Consider the following 17,754-nt stretch of genomic DNA (forward strand, 5'->3'; position numbering starts at 1 on the left):
CACCCATATGAAGTGTACAATTTAATGGCTTTTACTATATTCACAGAGCTGTTCAGCCATCACTCTAATTCCAGAACATTCCATCACTGCAAAGGGCCCGCAGTCCCCTGCCCCAGCCCCTGACACTAGGAACCCCCTCTCTGTGTCTGTGGATCTGCCTGTTCTGGACGTTTCCCATCAATGGAATCACACACTGTGTGTCCTTCTGTGTCTGGCTTCTGTCACTGAGCATCGTGTTCTCAGGGTCCGTCCACGTTGTTGTGCGTGGCAGGGCTTCACCCCTTTGCGTGGCTGAGTGATGCTCCCGTGCGTGTGGCCCAGGTCGTGGGGTCTCGAGGCCCCTGGAGAGGCGTTCGTTTGGCTTGGTCCTGGGGTGGGGTGACGCCAGTTGCACTGATACGGTGCTAACAGGACCCCTTGCTGGAGTGGGAGATAGCTGGAAGGCTGGGGGCGCGGCTCGCCTTGGCCTTTGAGACCGCGGGGTGGAGGCCGTGCTGCCGCTTGTCGCTCGCAGAGTGCCGGGCGAGTCCTTCTCCAGCTGTGCCCCCTCGGAAGGGCCTCCTCCGTCCCTGGGCTTTCCCTCCCTTCCCTTCCCGGCCTCGGCCTCAGGCTGGACTGCTCTGTGGCAGTAAAGCATTTTCTTTGGTGAGGGCGACAAAAGTTCTGGTGGTGAACTTTTGGTCGTCGCGTTCCCCCGTCCCACCGGGGTCACTCCACGACAGCCCCTCCACGCGGACCCCCGGCGTCAGGCGCTCAGCACTTGCAACGGCTCCTTGGGTGGCTGGGCAGCCTGGGCTCTTACAGGTGGGCTAGTTTGGATTGAAGCAACTGAAATGGTCTTGTCACCCCTGGAGCCCCCGTGGCGCCCCGTCCTCCTGTGGACCCACCCATGCCCGTCCTGCAGAAGGACGGCTGCCCGGACAGCAGGACATCCCGGCTGGTCCTGGCTCTGCGCAGACTGGCTTCCGTGAGCTGCGGACCCAGGCGTGGAGCTCAGGCTCAGGGTCATGTCTGGAAACGCTCCCGCAGGTGTGGCGGTAGGTGAGGTGGCACACGAGCCACGCGCGTGCTCTCCTGGGAGCCACGTGACGAGTCAAAAGGAGGAGGCGAGGTACGTTTTCATAGCATTGTATGTAAGCGAGTACGGCCCAAACACTACGTTTTCAACGTGCCATTTAAAGAGTTACTGAAGGGCACTTTTACTTTGTGTGTGTGCGCGTGCACGTTCTGTCTTAGAAATCTGCGTGCATCTTGTGCTCACAGCACATGTCACTGGAGTGGGCCAGCGCACACCACTGCCCCTTGTCTAGGTGACCAGGGGCCGCTGTGGGCACAGTGAGGCTCTAGACCCCTCTCCGTCGTGGGGGCTCCTTCCTTGGACCCTGGTCATCGAGGCCCCTGTGTGCACAGCGGGTCCCACCCGCCCAGGTCAGGGCCACGGGCCCACCGTGTCCTGCACCGTGTCCGTGGCCCAGGAGCCACGGGCCCGCTCCATCTTCTCTCTTCCTCCTCCAGCTGGACTTTGGCCTCATGGGGTGCCGGCAGCCCCTTCCTGTTTTCCCATGTTGACGGTTCCTTGCAGTGCCGGTCTCGCGGGCAGGGTTTTGCGACGCGGCTCGGTCCCGAGACCAGCCTGGTTTGTCGCCTGGCCTTGCGGGGAGAGGGCCGGGTCGGCTGTGGGAGGAGAGCCTCCTTCCTGGCTCTCTCCTTTGCATCGCTTTACCAGGCGGTTCCCATCCTTGGCCTGGCTTGTCCTCCGGTACGGTCCTGGGGCCAGGCAGCACCCCCTTGCTGGGGGCCTGCGGACGTCCGGGGCGGACTGTGGACGGGACCCGTGTGATGCTCCACAGCCAGTCTCTCTGCCACCCCCACCCCTGTGTGAGATGCACTCATTTTCAAGTGAAAACCTGTTCGCTTCTTGAACACTCAGGCCCACCGCAGGCGCTGGCCCTCCGCCTCCCCCCGCTGCTCCCTCCCCCTGGTGAGTGGGTGCTCCCCAGCGGGGCCGCAGGCTGAGAGGTGAGGCTGAGCGCCTTCGCTGGGCCTCGGGGCCCTCTGCTCACCCGCCTGGCTTTCCTCCCAGACGGAGAGCCTTCTGTGGATTTTCCACTCTTCCAGCCAGATCTCTGCTCTCAAAGCCCTGCCACTGGGAGAGGCAGAGAGACAGCCGGCAGACCTCCCGCCGTGTTCCATCTCCCCTGCCTTTGACCCTTCCCGCTGTGCTTCTCCACTTTGGGAAACAGTGCGTGCATCCCACCCTGGCCGCTCTGTCCCACTTGCCTTGGTCCCCACCCCAGGGCTCTGGAGGTGTTCAGAGCCGCGGGGAAGAAGGCAGCGACCCCCAGCCCGCAGGCCGTGCCCCCTGCAGCCTGCTGGGGAGCGGGGACCGCGGGCAGAGGCCCAGGGTGCTCCCCCTCGGCACCTCCTGGGCACTCGTGCCCTCAGCAGATGGTGATAGAGAGTGTGGTCCCTGCTTGCTTCAGGCCGGTGGTTCTCTGAGCGGCGCCCCTGGGCCAGCAGCTTCCCCACCAGCTGGAACTGGTTAGGAATGCGGGTTCCTGGGGCCCAGACCTGCTGACTCTGAAAGTTTGCGGGTGGGCCCCAGAACTCCACTCTGACCAGGGATTCTGATGCTCGTCCCTGTGTGATGCCCCTGCCTCGGAGGCCCCCTGGGTCCCGGCGTCTTCCTGCTGCAAGTGGGAAGAGGAGGACGGAGTCCACGTCTTGCCTCCTCCCTAGTCTCTGCCCCCTGCCTCTCGCCGGGTCCTCCAGGGACGATGTCTCCAGATGTCGTGCCCCTGTCACCGTGAACCAGCCTGCGTGCTCAGGGGTGGGCCGTGCCCTGGCAGCGAGCACCCGGGAGGCCTCCTGTCTAGGCTCCTCACGCCGGGCGCAGGGCCTGCGGGGATGAGCGGGGGCGGAGCCAGACCTGCGGGCGTCCGGGTGGAGTTCCTGTTCCAACACCTGTCCTCACGGTCAAGGAGGAGGCAGGGGCCTGCCGAGTGGGACAGCCAGACTCCCCCGCCCCATGGGCGGCCCCCACCCCATGGGCGGCCCCCGCCCTCACCTGAGCTGGGCAGGGGAGGGGAGCAGGCGGACGGGACGGGCTTGGTGGTGGCTCAGGCCTGATGACAGCCTCTGGCTTCCGCACAGGGTGCTTTTTCAGGCGGGAATGGTTGTGCTTATTGCGGTTGTTTTCCCAGGATCCCGGAGTGAGGCCGCTGGCTGTGTGGTGAGCAGCATTCCGCTAAGCCTCTGCGCGGCTTCCTGCGGAGGCTCTGACGCCGTTAGTGAGAAGAGCGTGGGTTAGTCACTGACTCAGCAAGCAGCCAGCAGCGGGCCGGGGCTGTGGCTGGGACGGGGAGGCCGGGCGTCCCGTGCAGCGAGCCCGGGGCTGGCCTCAAACCCCGGAGTTCCGGCTCCCCCGGGGGAGGAGGTGCGGGTGCTCCTAAGCGCGGGCTTCCTCAGGGCTGTTCTCAGTCGGACCTTTCTGGGTCGGCTTCTGGCGTCGCTCTGTTCGGAAAGCCTGTGAAGCAGAAGAAGAGGCCACAGCCGAGAAGCTGTGAGAGCTTCTGAATCATCGATGGTGATCAGGGCATCTTAAATCATACGACTCAGGATGGTCGCTGGAAGCTGGCCAGTCCCTAAAGCAGCATCCTCAGATCGTAGGAGGCATGTCGTAAACTGTTTCCTTCCTTTCGTTCTGGTTGTAAAGCTTGGGAGAGCTTGAGTTCATCTCATCACAGATGAGACCACATTCCAGGCCCCTGTCTTCCCAGGTCGGCGTGATGCGGCCTGAGACGCGGTGGCTCAGCCAGGGCTGCGGCCCGCGTGCCATGAGGGCCCCTGCCGCCCCTGCAGGAGGAGCGTCTCTGGGGCGCGTCCAGCCTCCTGGGGGGGCCGAGGGAGGGAACGCAGTCCGAGCCGGCACGGGCCTGCCACGCGGCGCACGCTCAGGCACACGCGTGTGCTCACGGGGTCCTTTCAGAGCGCGCACGCTGTTTTGTAACTCCACAGTGGTGACCGGAATGAGACTCTCCTGGGTACTGTCACATCCTCCTGTGGCTCTAAGACTTGTTCTTACGGGCTGTGCTCGCAGGGTAGTGTATCGGCCTAAACGCAGACATGAATTTAGCAGCTTGAGACGATGCACACTGATGACCTCCCATGGTTTCTGAGGGCAGGGATTCAGAGCAGGCGGACCACGGGATTCTGGCCGAGGGTCCCTCAGGAGGCTGCAGTAGGGGCTTCAGCTGGGACTGCCCCATCCGAAGGCCGGACCGGGTGGGATGCCTGGCTTCCAGGAGGCCCCTTCCGTGGCTCCTCAGCACGTGGGCCCCCGCAGGGCTGCTGAGGCTCCTCAGTGCACGGGGGCCGGCTCCCCTCAGGAGGAGTGTGACGTGGGAGAGCGTTGGTGGAAAGTTCTAGACCCTCCTCCTCATGCTGTGACTACCTCAGCGCCTTGTACACTGTGCTGTGTGCGTTTGTCTCTGAGCAGACCCTGCGGAACAGCGTGGCGTCTTCTCTGCTTTCAGTGGGTATAGGAGCCCAGGGAATTCAGGGCTGCCAGGACTGTCTGTCTGGACTCACTGAATGTTGTGGACCAGGAACAGAGTCTGTCGGCCACGTGAGTGTCTTAGATGCTCAGTATATTCCTGCTGAGGTGGAGGTGCTTTTAACAATACCTCGCATTTCCTCCTGTAGATTTTGTTGTTGTTTTTTGTTTGTTTGTTTTCGCCACGCCGTGCAGCTCGTGGGATCTCAGTTCCCCAACCAGGGATTGAACCTGCGCCCTTGGCAGTGAAAGCACTGAGTCCTAACCACTGGCCCGCCAGGGAAGTCCCTGTTGTTGTTGTTGTTGTTGATAGCTGTTTTGAGGTGTAATTCCCATACTCTTCACCTCATCCACCTAAAGCATGCCATTCGCTGCTTTGTAGTGTATTCATTGAGTTCAGTCATCACTACTACCAATTTTAGAACATTCCATCACCCCAAGAGGAAACCCCATCCCCATTAGCATCCCTCCCATCCCCCTCTCCAGCCCCTGACAACCAGGAACCCACTCTCTGTCTCTGTGCACTTGCCTGTTCTGGACGTTTCCCATCAGTGGAATCACACCCTGTGTGTCCTTGTCCGTCTGGCTTCTCTCACTGAGCATCGTGTTCTCAGGGTCCATCCACGTTGTAGTGAGTGTTAGTGCTTCACTCTTTTTCATGGATGGATAATAATAATATTTCAGTGTGTGGAGGGACACATGTGTTTATTCGTTCATCTGTTGATGGACATTTGGGTGGTTTCCACCTTTTGGCGGTTGTGAATCATGCCTCTGTGAACATTAACGTTCGGGTTTTTGGTGTGTTTTTTTTTTTTCTGGCTGCATTGGGTCTTCATTGCTACGTGCGCGGGCTTTCTTTATTGTGGTGAGTGGGGTCTAGTCTTTGTTGCAGTGCGCGGCTTCTCATTGCAGTGGCTTCTCTTGTTGCAGAGCACAGGCTCTAGGCCCGTGGGCTTCAGTAGTTGCAGCACGCGGGCTCTGTAGTTGTGGCGCACGGGCTTCGTTGCTCTGCGGCATGTGGCATCTTCCCGGACCAGGGCTCGAACCTGTGTCGCCTGCATTGGCAGGCTGATTCTTAACCACTGCACCACCAGGGAAGCCCAATGTTCAGGGTTTTGTGTGGACAAATATTCTCATTTCTCTTGGGCAGACACCCAGGAGAGGAATTGCTGGGTCATTTGCTAACTGTTTAACCTTTGAGGAGCTGCCAGACTGTTTTCCAAACCCAGCTGTCCTCACTGTTTTCTGCCGTTTGCCAGGAGGACTTGGGGCCGATTGTTCCCATCAGTGGTTCTTCCCCAGGGTTTCTGGGTCAGCAGTGGTGCTGATGCTGCGGGTCGGTTCCCCCGTGTTGGGAACCACTGGTCTGCAGGGCTGTCCTGTGCTGGACCGCGCGTGCTCCATCTCCCACCCCCAGCCTTGTCTAAGTAATATGAGTTCAATGGATATTTACTGCTCCGTCCTTGGTAAGTTGGAGGATATTATTAAGAACGATAGAAGATTGTTTTTTTTCTTTGCCTTAAAAAAATAAGATTCTGGGCAAAAGGTCACATATTGTAATTCTATTTACAAACGTCCAGAAACGGGCAAATCCACAGAAACAGAGAGTGGATTAGTGTTGTCAGGGGCTGGGGAGGGGATTGGGGCATGTCTGCTAATGGGGTGATGGGAAGTTCTGGAACTAGATAGAGGTGATGGTTGCCCAGCTCTGAATGTATTAAAACCCACTGAACTGTATACTTGAAGCGGGGGCGCATTCTGTGTGAATTATATCTCAGTAGGGCGCTGTTGCAAAGATGAGGCTTAGGACACAAAGGGTGTTTCCAGAGTTGTTTGACCTGTTAGGACCGCTGCGCCGGGGTGGGGGGGGGACCCTGTCCTGGGACCCTCCGGGCATCCGTGCCCTGGCCCATAGGGGCTCTGCCGCGTTGCCATCCTCCACTGTGAAGCGTGGAAATGGTGGCCTGGTCTGAGAGGGGCAGTCGCTGTGCCGGGGCAGGGCTGGCAGCTCTGGGCCTGACCATCTCACCTCCGGCTTCAGCCCGTCCTTTTCAAGGCCCCTCCTCACCGTGATAGGAGCCTTCACCGGTGGGGTGGAGATGCAGTCTAGAGTTACAGACCGTCCACACGATGCGTCGTCCTCACTTGGTTTCTGCGGGGTCTTGGGTTAGCTGGCCGCCAAGACCCCGGCGAAAGGCCAGAGCGACCCCCGACGTGCTCCTCGGGGAAAGCGGCGAGGCCAGCCCGCCGGGTGCAGTGAGGCCAGGAGAGCGCCGCTGTGGCCGGGAGGGAGGACCGCTGCTCGCCCGCTCCCGGTGGTTGCATGAGTGGTGTTTCCCCATTTTACAGATGGAAACCGAGGCCTGCGGTGGTTCAGGGACTCAGAGGCAGGCCTGTGGCTTCCAGGCTGCAGGAGCACCCGGGGGAAGTCCTGCAGAAGGAGGGTCGGGGGCTTCGAGTCCGTCCCGGTCCCTTCCCCGCAGCCCGCTGGGCGGCAGGGCGCTGCAGGAACAGGCGCTCCTGGAGCCAGCGTGTCCCACGTGGCAGGACATGGCCCCAGCGCTGTGGGTGGAGCTCTCTTGTGGGTCCCGCGGGTCGGGAAATGGGGTGGGGAGTCCCGGGGGCTGCAGCACCCGCCTCCTCTGGTCGCCCCCCATCACCGGAGCGGGGAGGGACGGCTCTGAACCCTGTCCCATTGTCTTTCAGGACAAACTCCACGATGCTGCTCACAAAATCAGCGAGACCATCTGGTGAGTGTGGCGCCTGCTGGGGCGGGGCCTCGGGGGGGCCAGTCCTGAGTTCCCAGCAGCCCCCCAGCCGTGTGCTCCCCCATTTCTCCGTGCTGATCCGCGTCAGCATCGTCAGCATCGAGGAGGCTTGGGAAGCGGGGCTGTGGGGTCAGGGGGGCAAGTCCTCTGAGTGTGACCCAGGACAGGTCTTGGTGCTTCGTGAGCTGGCTGCCTGTGGAAGAGGCTGGAAATCCTGAGTGGCCAGCTTCCCGAGGGACCCCTCCCCTCTCCCCTCATCACCTTGCTTTACTCTTCTCCCGTGGGGTTTGGTGTGACCTTTGGGTTTGGGCCGCTCTTCCCTCTGTGAGCCTGCCCCGTGCTGTGCAGAGGAGGCCGGGTGCCCGGGAGGCTGACCCGGGTGAGATCTGGGAGGAGGGCCGCCTGCTGTGTTCTAGTGGGCTGTCTCCTCACGTGGGACCTGAGGGTCTGCGACGGCCTCCAGAGGGCCCTCGGGGGCCCATGCGCGGAATCCTGCAACCAACCGCTCTTGGCTTTAGAATGTTCCACGTGTGTGACCGTGGCCCTGGCATCTCGCTGCATTGTGCCTTAAAATCCTTAGCTGTGTAGCCACTGCCTGGGCCACACGCCATTACATCCACTTGAATCTGGAGCGGCCGGGCTGGCAGCAGTACAAAAGGCTGTTTGGTACATAGGGGTGGTACTCCCCCCTCTCCGTCCTGTCCTTCCTTCGAGAGGCGAGCATTTATCAGTTTCTTCTGTATTGTTTCAGGTTATATGTATGTATATATTACTGTAGTATATTAGTATAAAATCTATCTTAGGGTTCTCCAGAGAAACAGACACAGTGATGTCTGTGTATATGAGATTAATTTAAGCAACTGAGTCACACGACTTCAGGCTGGCGAGTCTGAAATATGCAGGACAGGCCAAGAGAGGCAGACCCAGGGAAGAGTTGATGTTGTAGCTCAAGCCTAAAGGCAGTCTGGAGGCAGAATTTTATGTATACACATACAGATGAATTCCGTATAATATAGTACAGAGGGGTTCTGTGTAGTTTACCCAACTTTCTCCAATGGTGACGTTTCACATAACTGTAATAGCAAAACCAGAAAATGGACATCGGCATAATCTACAGACTTTATTCATTGTGCATGTATGGTCACGTGTATGCACGCATGCATTCTTGTAACCTCCACCTCAAACAAGACGTAGATCGGTTTCATCCCCACAATATTTTTATCCCTCTTAAATACATAAATACAGATATCCTGGAGTTGGCAAGTGTTGTGAACGTAGGGAAGCAGTGTACTAAGGTGTTCATCAGAGAAGAGCTGGTGTCCAGCTTAGGTTGTCATCATTGTTTCCTGATGTGAATCCCAAATTACTACTTTGGTTTTTTTCTAGTATTAACAAATTCCTGACATGAGGTGGATCTTTGACTTACGTAGCATCACTAGATGACCTCTAGTGCGCAGACATGTGCCGGGCCAGCTCCTGGGCCTCTCTTTGTTTTGAGGGTGGTGGGACATCAACACCAGACTGAAGGTTGCCCAGATCTCCCCCAAACCCAGATTACCCCCCAACCGCTGTTTTTAACCACATCAAATGTATTTATTTAATACTTTGACTCATGCTTTTGGTTTTGATCTTCTTTTGAAAGATTGTTTTTCTCTTTTTCCCTTCTCTCCACATAGGAGGAAAAGAGACGTAGAGTTACATCCAGAGAATGGTAAGAATAATAAAGCTTTTTGTTCTGTGCAATATGTAATCCTGATGACTGAAATTACTTTTCTGAAATCTTTTAAAAAGAAGAACTTTATAGTGAGTTGCCAGGGTGACCATAGATAGCTTAAGGATGGTGGGTTTGCAGTCAGGTTATTGTGATTCAGGTAGAATTGTCTTACAAAGAGTGAATTGGGGGCAACTGGCAGTTATCAGAACTAGATCTAAAGGTTGTATTAAATATTAAATGTTGAGGTAATATGTGCCTTTCAGGGCTCCTGAGATGAAGATTGATTTTTGGTGGGAGGTGGGGGTGTGGGTAGGAAGAAAGACCTTTTGAAAACTGCCTCCACGGGAGGAGTCTGTGAAAGTCATCCTTAGGGTGTGTGATTTTGCTTGACAGAGTTGCTGGACCGCTCCCTGCAGAAGAACCGGGAAGAGTAAGACCAGGAACACACGTGGAAGAAGAAGAGAGAGATGATAAAGTAAAGCCTGGTCACCTCCAGGTTTGTCACTTCCACCTTAATCTCAGAACCCATTTGGTTTTAGGAAGGGGGGTCAGGGTGTGGGGAGCGTGTAGGAACAGAATGACTTTCACTAATGATCAAAATGACCTTGGATTTAGCTAAAGTGCTCTTCAAACTCATTTTTCTGCTGGTTCTCTATGTGGAAGGTGTGTCACGGGGCTCTGGTGATAGTAAATCAGCGGTAGGCCTGGAGGTCAGCTGGACCTCTGCTACTTGGTCAGTCAGTCACAGAGCTTCAGTCTGTCCCCTCTCCTGCCTGCGTCTCCTGCCCATGAGGTCTTTGTGAAGGTCTCATTTTCAAACACATGAGGTGCTAAAGTGCTCTAGTATCGTCCAGGTATAAAGTTGCATTCTTAACTGAGATCAGACCAGTTCTTTCCCCAGACCTCCAGCTCCTTTGTAAAATCAGAGTTTCAGGTTCTGTGAAATACAGATGTACCCACTGAACCCCCATGGGGGGCGGGTAGGAGAAGGGATTGGGGATCTGATACTGGAAGCTTTACCATTAGACAGCACTGCCCCATATGACAAAGGGCTGACATTGGTCGGGCACAGGTGGTAGAACAATATCACATCCCTTTTGGTTTTATTAAGACGTTGATTAGAAGTTTCAGCTCAGCAGAGGGGCAGCACCCTGGGCAGGCGCTGGGCCTCCACCATCTACGGATCCTCCCCTCCAGCACCCAGGCTAGGTACTCAGTTACCAGCAGCCCAGAGGGCAGGAACAGAGCTCTGCCAGGCTGGCCTTCCCAGAGGGCAAGTGTAAGCAGCACAGCCAGGAATGTGAGCGACAGGCTTTGCTGGGTTGTTGGGAAGGAGGGCGACATCTGGCTCGGCACGGCTGGAGTCAGCGCTAGCCTCCCCCAGGACACGTGCACTGGGCCCCCTGGTCTCAGGCTCACACAGGCCTCCAAAGCCCTTCCCTCGGGATGGCGCTCAGACCCTCCACCCAGCCCACCCTCCCGCCCCAAACACCAGCACGTCAAGCACCACTCAGAGAAGGGGGCCTTTAAAGGGCTTTAGAAAATCTTAGAATCCGGATATGGAAGCTACTATGTTTCACTTCTGGCTGAGAGCTCTGCTCCCAGAGCACAGGATGGCCGAGGGGGGCGAGATGGGAGGGTCTCGCTGTGACCCGCAGGCACTGCGGGCCTTTTCAGCCACATGCCTGCCTTCCTTGGAAAAATATTTCATTAACAGTCAAACGGAACACCCTGAGAAGCAAGAGGAATTACTGGTTCGTTTCAACCCTTAGCAACAGTGAGCTTTCACCACCTTGTATTTCGTCTGCTCTCTGCAATGCGCTGGAACCTTCCTTTGGGCGAAAAATGCCTCAGCTGTCCAGGGCACCCAACACACTTGGCGACTCCGGCTGACCTGGGAGTGCCCTGGGCCCCAGGGACAGGATCCCTCCATCCTGACCACCCCCTCGTGGGAGTGCTGAGGCCAGTCAGCCCCTAGCTCTGGGGGCTCAGCGTCCCCTTGGAAGTGACTGCGAGTCAAGCTCCCCACCGACCCCCTCCCCCCTGGCCTCCCTCCCGCCAGGGCCGCTTCGTGCGCGGTGCCGGTCGCCCCTCCTCAGTGGGGAGGAGACCCGGGCCGACCCCGCTCCACTGACCTGCCGCTGCCGGTCCGTCCGGGACGTGGCCGAACAGTCGGTAGGTGTCGGGGAAGCCCCGAGGGCGGGCGCCCTCCCGCTCCGGGTGGAGCCCGCGGCCCGGGGGGCAAGAGGCGCGACGGGGGTGGGAAGGAGACGGGGCCACGGGAAGCCCACGCCGGGCCAGGGCGCAGAGGCAGGAGGTGGCGAGGGGGGCCGGCCCAGCCGTGAAGCCCGTGCCTCCGCCCCGCCCAGGCTCCAGCGGACCTCAGACCTCCCTGCCGGCCCCTGGGCTCGAGGTGGGTGACAGGCGCGCCGAAGAAGCCGTCCCGCTCGAGCCGTCCGGAGAGGCCGGCCCAGGGGTTGTGCCTGTTCCCAGCATGGGCCGAGCACCGGGGCCTGAGGGTGTGGAGCCGTGCGGCCGCAGGTCACACAGCCTTTGCCTGTCGGAAAGGAGGGCTGCGATGGGGCTGTGCCGACGGAAGGGGAGGATGGAGCCGCCGACAGTCCCCGTTTGCCAGGCAGAGCTTCATCGCGGACCCTGTTCTCAGCAGCCCTGCGCGGCAGGGACACCCAGGCCTGGCGAGTCTGCGCCGCACCCAGGGCCGCTGGGTTCCTGCGCGGCAGCCCTGGCATCTCCTGCTGAGAAACCCCAGAGACCGTGCTCCGTCCCCCGAGCCCACCGCAGCGCTGCAGAGCCCAAGGAGGTTGGGGCTTCACCCCAAACTTGAGGAAGCCACACCTGGGGGCCGCGGCACAAGTGCGGGTCCCACTATCCCCGCAGGAGCAGACCCCGCGGAGGGTCTATCTTTTGGAAGTAAATTGAGACTAACAGGTTTTACACACAGAATCTTAGAGCTGGGAAAAGTCATTTGTGTCATTCATGTAGCTTCATAAGATTTTTTTTTAATGAGAGAATGGATTTCCTTGAGCAAGAGTGAATTTCCAGGAATGGGTCCCTGGATACCAAGGACTGTTTTGGGGAAGAAAGATGAATCTATTCTGTGAACGCCTTATAGAACTTATTCTATATTGTAGCTCTGTCTGGAAACACATGTACCGTTGATCTTTGTAGCAGCCCTTAACATCCTCAAGAGAAGCTCTCATTTCCCCATTAGTACTTGTTACAGACTGAATATTTGGGTCCCCCGCATTCACATGTTGACACCCTACCTCCAATGTGATGGTATTAGAAGGTGCGTCTTTTGGGAGGTGATTAGGATTTGATGAGGTCATCGGGATGGAGCCCTCATGATGAGATTCTTACCCTTGTGAGAGTCATGAGAGAGCTGGCTTTTTCTCTCTGCTCTCTGCCCTGTGAGGACACAATGAGAAGCGGACAGTCTGCAACCCGGAAGAGAGTCCTCACCAGAAGGCGATGATCCCGGCACCTAGATCTCAGACTTCCAGCCTCCAGGACTGAGAAATACATTTTTGTTGTTTACAAGCCCCCACCCCGCCCCATTTATGGTACTTTGTGACAGCGGCCCAAACTGACTTAGCACTCTTTTCTTCAAGTAAATGGAAGAATTTGTGGAGCCCATCCATTTTATGATACAATTTCCCAAATAACCAAGATTCTGTCTATACACTCTGATTTGTCAACTTTTTTATTTATCAAAATTGTTACAAAAAAAGTTTCCATATTTTTTCCTAATAAATTGTTTCCAATCCATGTTGTCACTATAATGGTTCTATGACATTAATAATTTGAGCCCTAATACCCTGCTTAAGATAATCATTTATTTGTCTTATGAATAAGTTCAGGGTTCAAATGCAAAAGTTTTAAAAGGATATACTGTGTAAAACATCTGTGTCATCCCTCTGAAGGAAAGAAGGAGGGAAGAAAGGAAGGAAGGAAGGAAGGAAAAAACATTGAATTTGCCCTCAGTTTAGCTGCCACTTCCTAAGGGAAGCCCTTTCCAACTCCAGACCCCCAGGCATCACAAATAAGCTCTCATGGGACACTGTCCATACTGTTGCACGTCATGTTTCCTGAAAAGCTGATTCTGAGACAAGGACAGACTTTCAGGAAGTTTCTTGGGGTGTGTATTTTGGGATAAACATAGAATTACCGTATGACTCAGCAATTCCGCTCCTAAATCATTAAAAACAAACACTCAAACAAATCTGCGTACACACATGTTTATAGCAGCACTATTCACAATAGAAAAATCATGGAAATAACCCAAATGTCCATCAATGGATGAATGAATAAACAAATTGTGGTATATACCTACAGTGGAATAGTAATTCAGTCATAAAAAGGAATGGAGCAATTAAATATCAAACAATTACACGGCCAAAAACATTTTTTTAAGAAATGAAATACTAATACATATTACAGTGTGGATGACTCTCGCAAACATCATGCTAAGTGAAAGATGCCAGACACAAAGGTCACACATTGTATGATTCCATTTATCTGAAATATCCAGAATAAGTAAATCCATAGAGAAAGAAAGCAGATTGGTGGTCTCCAGGGCCTGGCAGAGAGAGCGAAGTAGTATCTTCTTAATGGGTACAGAGTTTCCTTTTGGGGTGATAAAAATGTCTGTGGGAAGAAAAAATTTTTTAATTGGAAAATGATTGATTAAAAACAGAAGTCTGGGGGGTATTTCTTGGTACTGCCTTTCCCAATTTCGACAGTAAATGGTCAAGTACACAGTAAATGGTCAAGTACAGCAGCCATGGTTTGAGAAAGAAATGATGACCAGGGCTCAGAACACTCACTCAGGGACGAGGGTGAGGGTCACCCCACCAAGTAAGCCATCCATTTTAGCAGAGATATTATCCAAGGATGAGGGGAATTGAGAATGGATGGCACAGGAGGGAGACAATGACTACCGGTTGTGGCCTTGAGGCCACCTACAGTAACAGAGGCTATAGTTCGACCCACAGACCCTCCTTTCACTAGTAGTTCATCTCACTCACCCTCTCCCCTAAAAACGATCCATGGAAACTATGAAAGAGTTGTTTCCAGAACTTATGCAAAGACGTTGATCCAAGTAAAGGCAACAAAAGCAAAAATAAACAAGTGGGGCTATAGCCAACTAAAAAGCACAACAAAGGAAACCAACAACAAAATGAAAAGGCAACCTACCGAATGGGAGAAAATTTTTACATATCATATATCCTATAAGGGGTTAGTATTCAAATTATATGAAGAACTCACACACACAAAAAAATAGAAAAAATATCCAACTAAGAAATGGGCAGAGAGTCTGAATAGACATTTTTACCAAGAAGATACAGAGATGGACAGCAGATAATTAAAAAGACACCTAAAATCACTAATCAGCAGAGAAATGCAAATCAAACCACAAAGAGATGTCACCTCATACCTGTTAGAATGGCTAATATCAAAAAGACAGGAACTAACAAGTGTTGGCAAGGGTGTGGAGAAAAGGGAAGCCTTGTGCACTGTTGGTAGGAATGTAAATTGTGGCAGCCACTATGAAAAACAGTATGGAAGTCCTCAAAAACTTAAAAATAGAACTATCATACGATCCAGCAATTCCACTACTTGGTATTTGTATGAAGGAAACAGAAACGCTAATTCAAAATGAAATCTGTACCCCCATATTCATTGCAGCATTATTTACAATAGCCAAGACTTGGAAACCCCTGTGTTCATTGATGGATAAATGGATAAAAGACATTAGGCATATATATGCCAAATTATTTATATATATATATATATAAAATTCAGCCATGAGAAAGAAACAAATCCTGCCATTTGTGACATGAATGGACCGTGAGGGCATTATGCTAGGTAAAATATGTCAGACAGAGAAAGAAAAATCCTGTATGATCTCACTTTATATGGAATTTTAAAAAAAGCTCATAGATACATAGACTGGTGGTTACCAGAGGCAGGGGGTGGAGGGTGGGTGAAATGGGTAAAGGTGGTCAATATGTACAAACTGGCAGTTATAAAATAAGTCCTGGGGAATGTGACTATAGTTAATAATATCGTATTGCATATTTAAAAGTTGCTAAGAGAGTAGATCTTAAAAGTCCTCATCACAAGAAAAAAAGATTTCTACCATGTTTGGTAATGGATGTTAACTAGACATACTGTGGTGATCATTTTTTCAATTGAAGTACAATGGATTTACAGTATTATATTGTAATAACAATATATTAGAACACAGTGATTCAATATTTTTATAGATTATACTCCATTTAAAGTTATTATAAAACATTGGCTATCCTTATAGCTTATTTATTTTATGCATAGTAGTTTGTGCCTCTTAATCCCCTCCCCTACCCCTATCGTGCCCCTCCCCCCTTTCCTCTACCCACTGGTAACCACTGCTTTGATGTCTATATCTGTGAGTTCGTTTCCTTTCTGTTACATTTATTCTTTATTTTTTAGATTCCACATAGGAGTGATAACATACCGTATTTGTCTTTCTCTGTTTGACTCATTTCACTAAGCATAATAGTGTTTCAGCAAAAACAGAAATGAAGTTTTTCCTCTCCTGAAAATAAGGAAAGTAAAGGGGACAGTGAACAGGCTAGAGAAGACACATAAACTGGCCTGAAAGGGTTAATCGATCCTAGTTTTATTTAAACTGTTACTAATCTGTAGAGTAAGTAACTAGATTTATCTTTCACAAAGCTAAATTACATTCTGTTCCAATCACTCCCTAGCTGTCTATGTAAATGACATCCTGCATCTGGTGCTTAAGCTCCCTGCCCTCTCTTGTAGCACATCACCCTGTGTAGCTGTTTGCATTTCAGGAAGCAGATGGCAGGTAGATAACGCCGAGGCAAAAGAACCCAATTACCGGTCCGCTGGACCGGACTGCCTGACGCCAGCGATGCCGGTTTTGAAATAATGCAAGAAGAAGAAGAATGCAGGACTTTTACCACTTTGCTCCTTATTATCACTCCCTGGACTGCGGTGGCCGCCCGAGGGGCGGGGACGCCAGCCGGGGCCTCCAGGCGTGTGTGGGCATCGTTGTCTGCAGCCAGCGTCCCCGAGGCTGCGCTCGGCCCATAATCACTCAGTGAAGCTGCGCCGCAACAGCGCGGCCAACTTTTTCTGGCACTGTGAGGAGGACCTGTGCACATTGCAGGATTCGGTGCCTCTGCCCGCCGTGCGCGCCTCCCTGCGGGAGGGCCTGCTGGACTTCAACGCCGACCGCCTCCGCGGGGTGGAATGGGCGCCGCCCCTGAGCACCCTCTGCCCCCGATCTGTATCCAGAGCTTCTTCCAACCACGGCTTGGCGAGACGGGTTTGTACTTCCCGCTTCCAGGGGCTCTCGTGTGGGCGCTGCGAAGCGGGGTTTTAGATGGTGCAAGGTGGAGGGTGGGCACTAGAACCGGTGCCCAGTGCCCGGGTGTGTGTGCACTAGACGGGGCGTGCGGCCTAGGACTCCTGCCGGCTCGGTGACCCCGGCCGAGTGCCTTAAGGCTTCTAGGTCTCAGTGTTCTCATCTGTAGCATGGGCTGAACAGGACTCACTCTCTGTGGTGGTTACAAGGTTGCATTCTGTTAATGCTTGTAGACTCTACAATGTAGAACACTTAGCGCAGTTTGGAGCATCGTTAATTGTTCCACAGATGTTACCTGGTCTGTTGATCGACTTTGCCTGGTACACACCAAAGCGTTTAGGAAATGGATATATCCCAGCTTCATTTCCTTTCCATTAAAACAGGGCTCAGGAAAAAAAAAATCTTCTTTTCAATAGTCGTATCATATAGTGGAAAGAGCACCAGTGTGAAGGCAGCTTAGGGTTTGAATTCCAGGGCTTATGCTCTCTGTGGCCTGGGCAGGTTACTTTTGAACTACAATCCCCACACTTGCAAAATGACATGAAAAACCACTCTTTCTGTGGGTTCTTAGAATTAATTAAGCAGGTTATGTGTGTGAAGCATCCTGGCACTTGAATGAGTTGTCAGAACCAAGGGCTGCTGGAGACGATGCTTCTGCCCTAGGTAATCTCCCTTTCTACTGGGCGGCAGGTAAACACAAGCACAGTAGTCAGTGCTCTGGAAGAAGTGAGTTCTGGTGCTACAGAGCACAGAATCTTTTTTTTTTAATTTAATTTTTATTTTATATTGGAGGATAGTTGATTTACAATATTGTATTAGTTTCAGGTGTACAGCAAAGTGATTCAAAGTGATTCCGTTATACATATATCCATTCTTTTTCAGATTCTTTTCCCATACAGGTTGTTACAGGATATGGAGTAGAGTTCCTTGTGCTATGCAGTAGGTCCTTGTTGATTATCTATTTTATATAGAGTCGTGTGTATGTGTTAATCCCAAACTCCTAATGTATCCCTCCCCCCCCACCTTTCCCCTTTGCAGAGCACAGAATCTTGAAAGGCAAAGTTCAGGGTAGGCTTCTTGGAGGAGGTGCCATCCTTTCTAAGGATATGTAGAAGCTCCTGGGGTGGCAGGAGGGAGCAGTGTGTGTCAAAGTTTGAGAAATATAAGAAAATATGGCAAAACTAAGGTACAGGACTGGAACTCAGGGTTTGGGAAGGAAATGAGAGTTGATACTGGAAACCTAGTGGGGCCCAAAAGAAAGGGGCCTTGTTTGTCCTGTCAGAAGTTTAGATGTTTATCCTGAAGGCTGTGGGAAACC

General features: G+C 53.2%; 1 protein-coding gene and 1 long non-coding RNA gene across 10 annotated transcripts in view; one reads left to right on the top strand and one right to left on the bottom strand.

Moving 5' to 3' along the window:
- The window catches only part of LOC309656204 (muscarinic acetylcholine receptor M5), a 340,164-nt gene that overhangs the window by 252,780 nt on the left and 69,630 nt on the right, over positions 1-17,754 (bottom strand). The gene's annotated exons all lie outside the window — the stretch shown is intronic.
- The window catches only part of LOC309656284, a 374,358-nt gene that overhangs the window by 6,437 nt on the left and 350,167 nt on the right, over positions 1-17,754 (top strand). For 6 of the 9 annotated variants that reach the window (XR_014261239.1, XR_014261240.1, XR_014261241.1 and 3 more), the window contains exons 2-4: positions 7,262-7,305; positions 9,000-9,034; positions 9,431-9,533. This is a non-coding gene — a long non-coding RNA (uncharacterized lncRNA). Of the gene's footprint in view, positions 1-7,261; positions 7,306-8,999; positions 9,035-9,430; positions 9,534-10,754; positions 10,815-11,099; positions 11,213-11,672; positions 13,981-17,754 lie in introns of those variants that run through there. The other 3 variants (XR_014261237.1, XR_014261238.1, XR_014261245.1) reach the window with 3 other exon arrangements.

This window comes from Balaenoptera physalus (genome assembly GCF_965194825.1).
Source record: "Balaenoptera physalus genome assembly, chromosome: 2".
Lineage (NCBI taxonomy): Eukaryota > Metazoa > Chordata > Mammalia > Artiodactyla > Balaenopteridae > Balaenoptera > Balaenoptera physalus.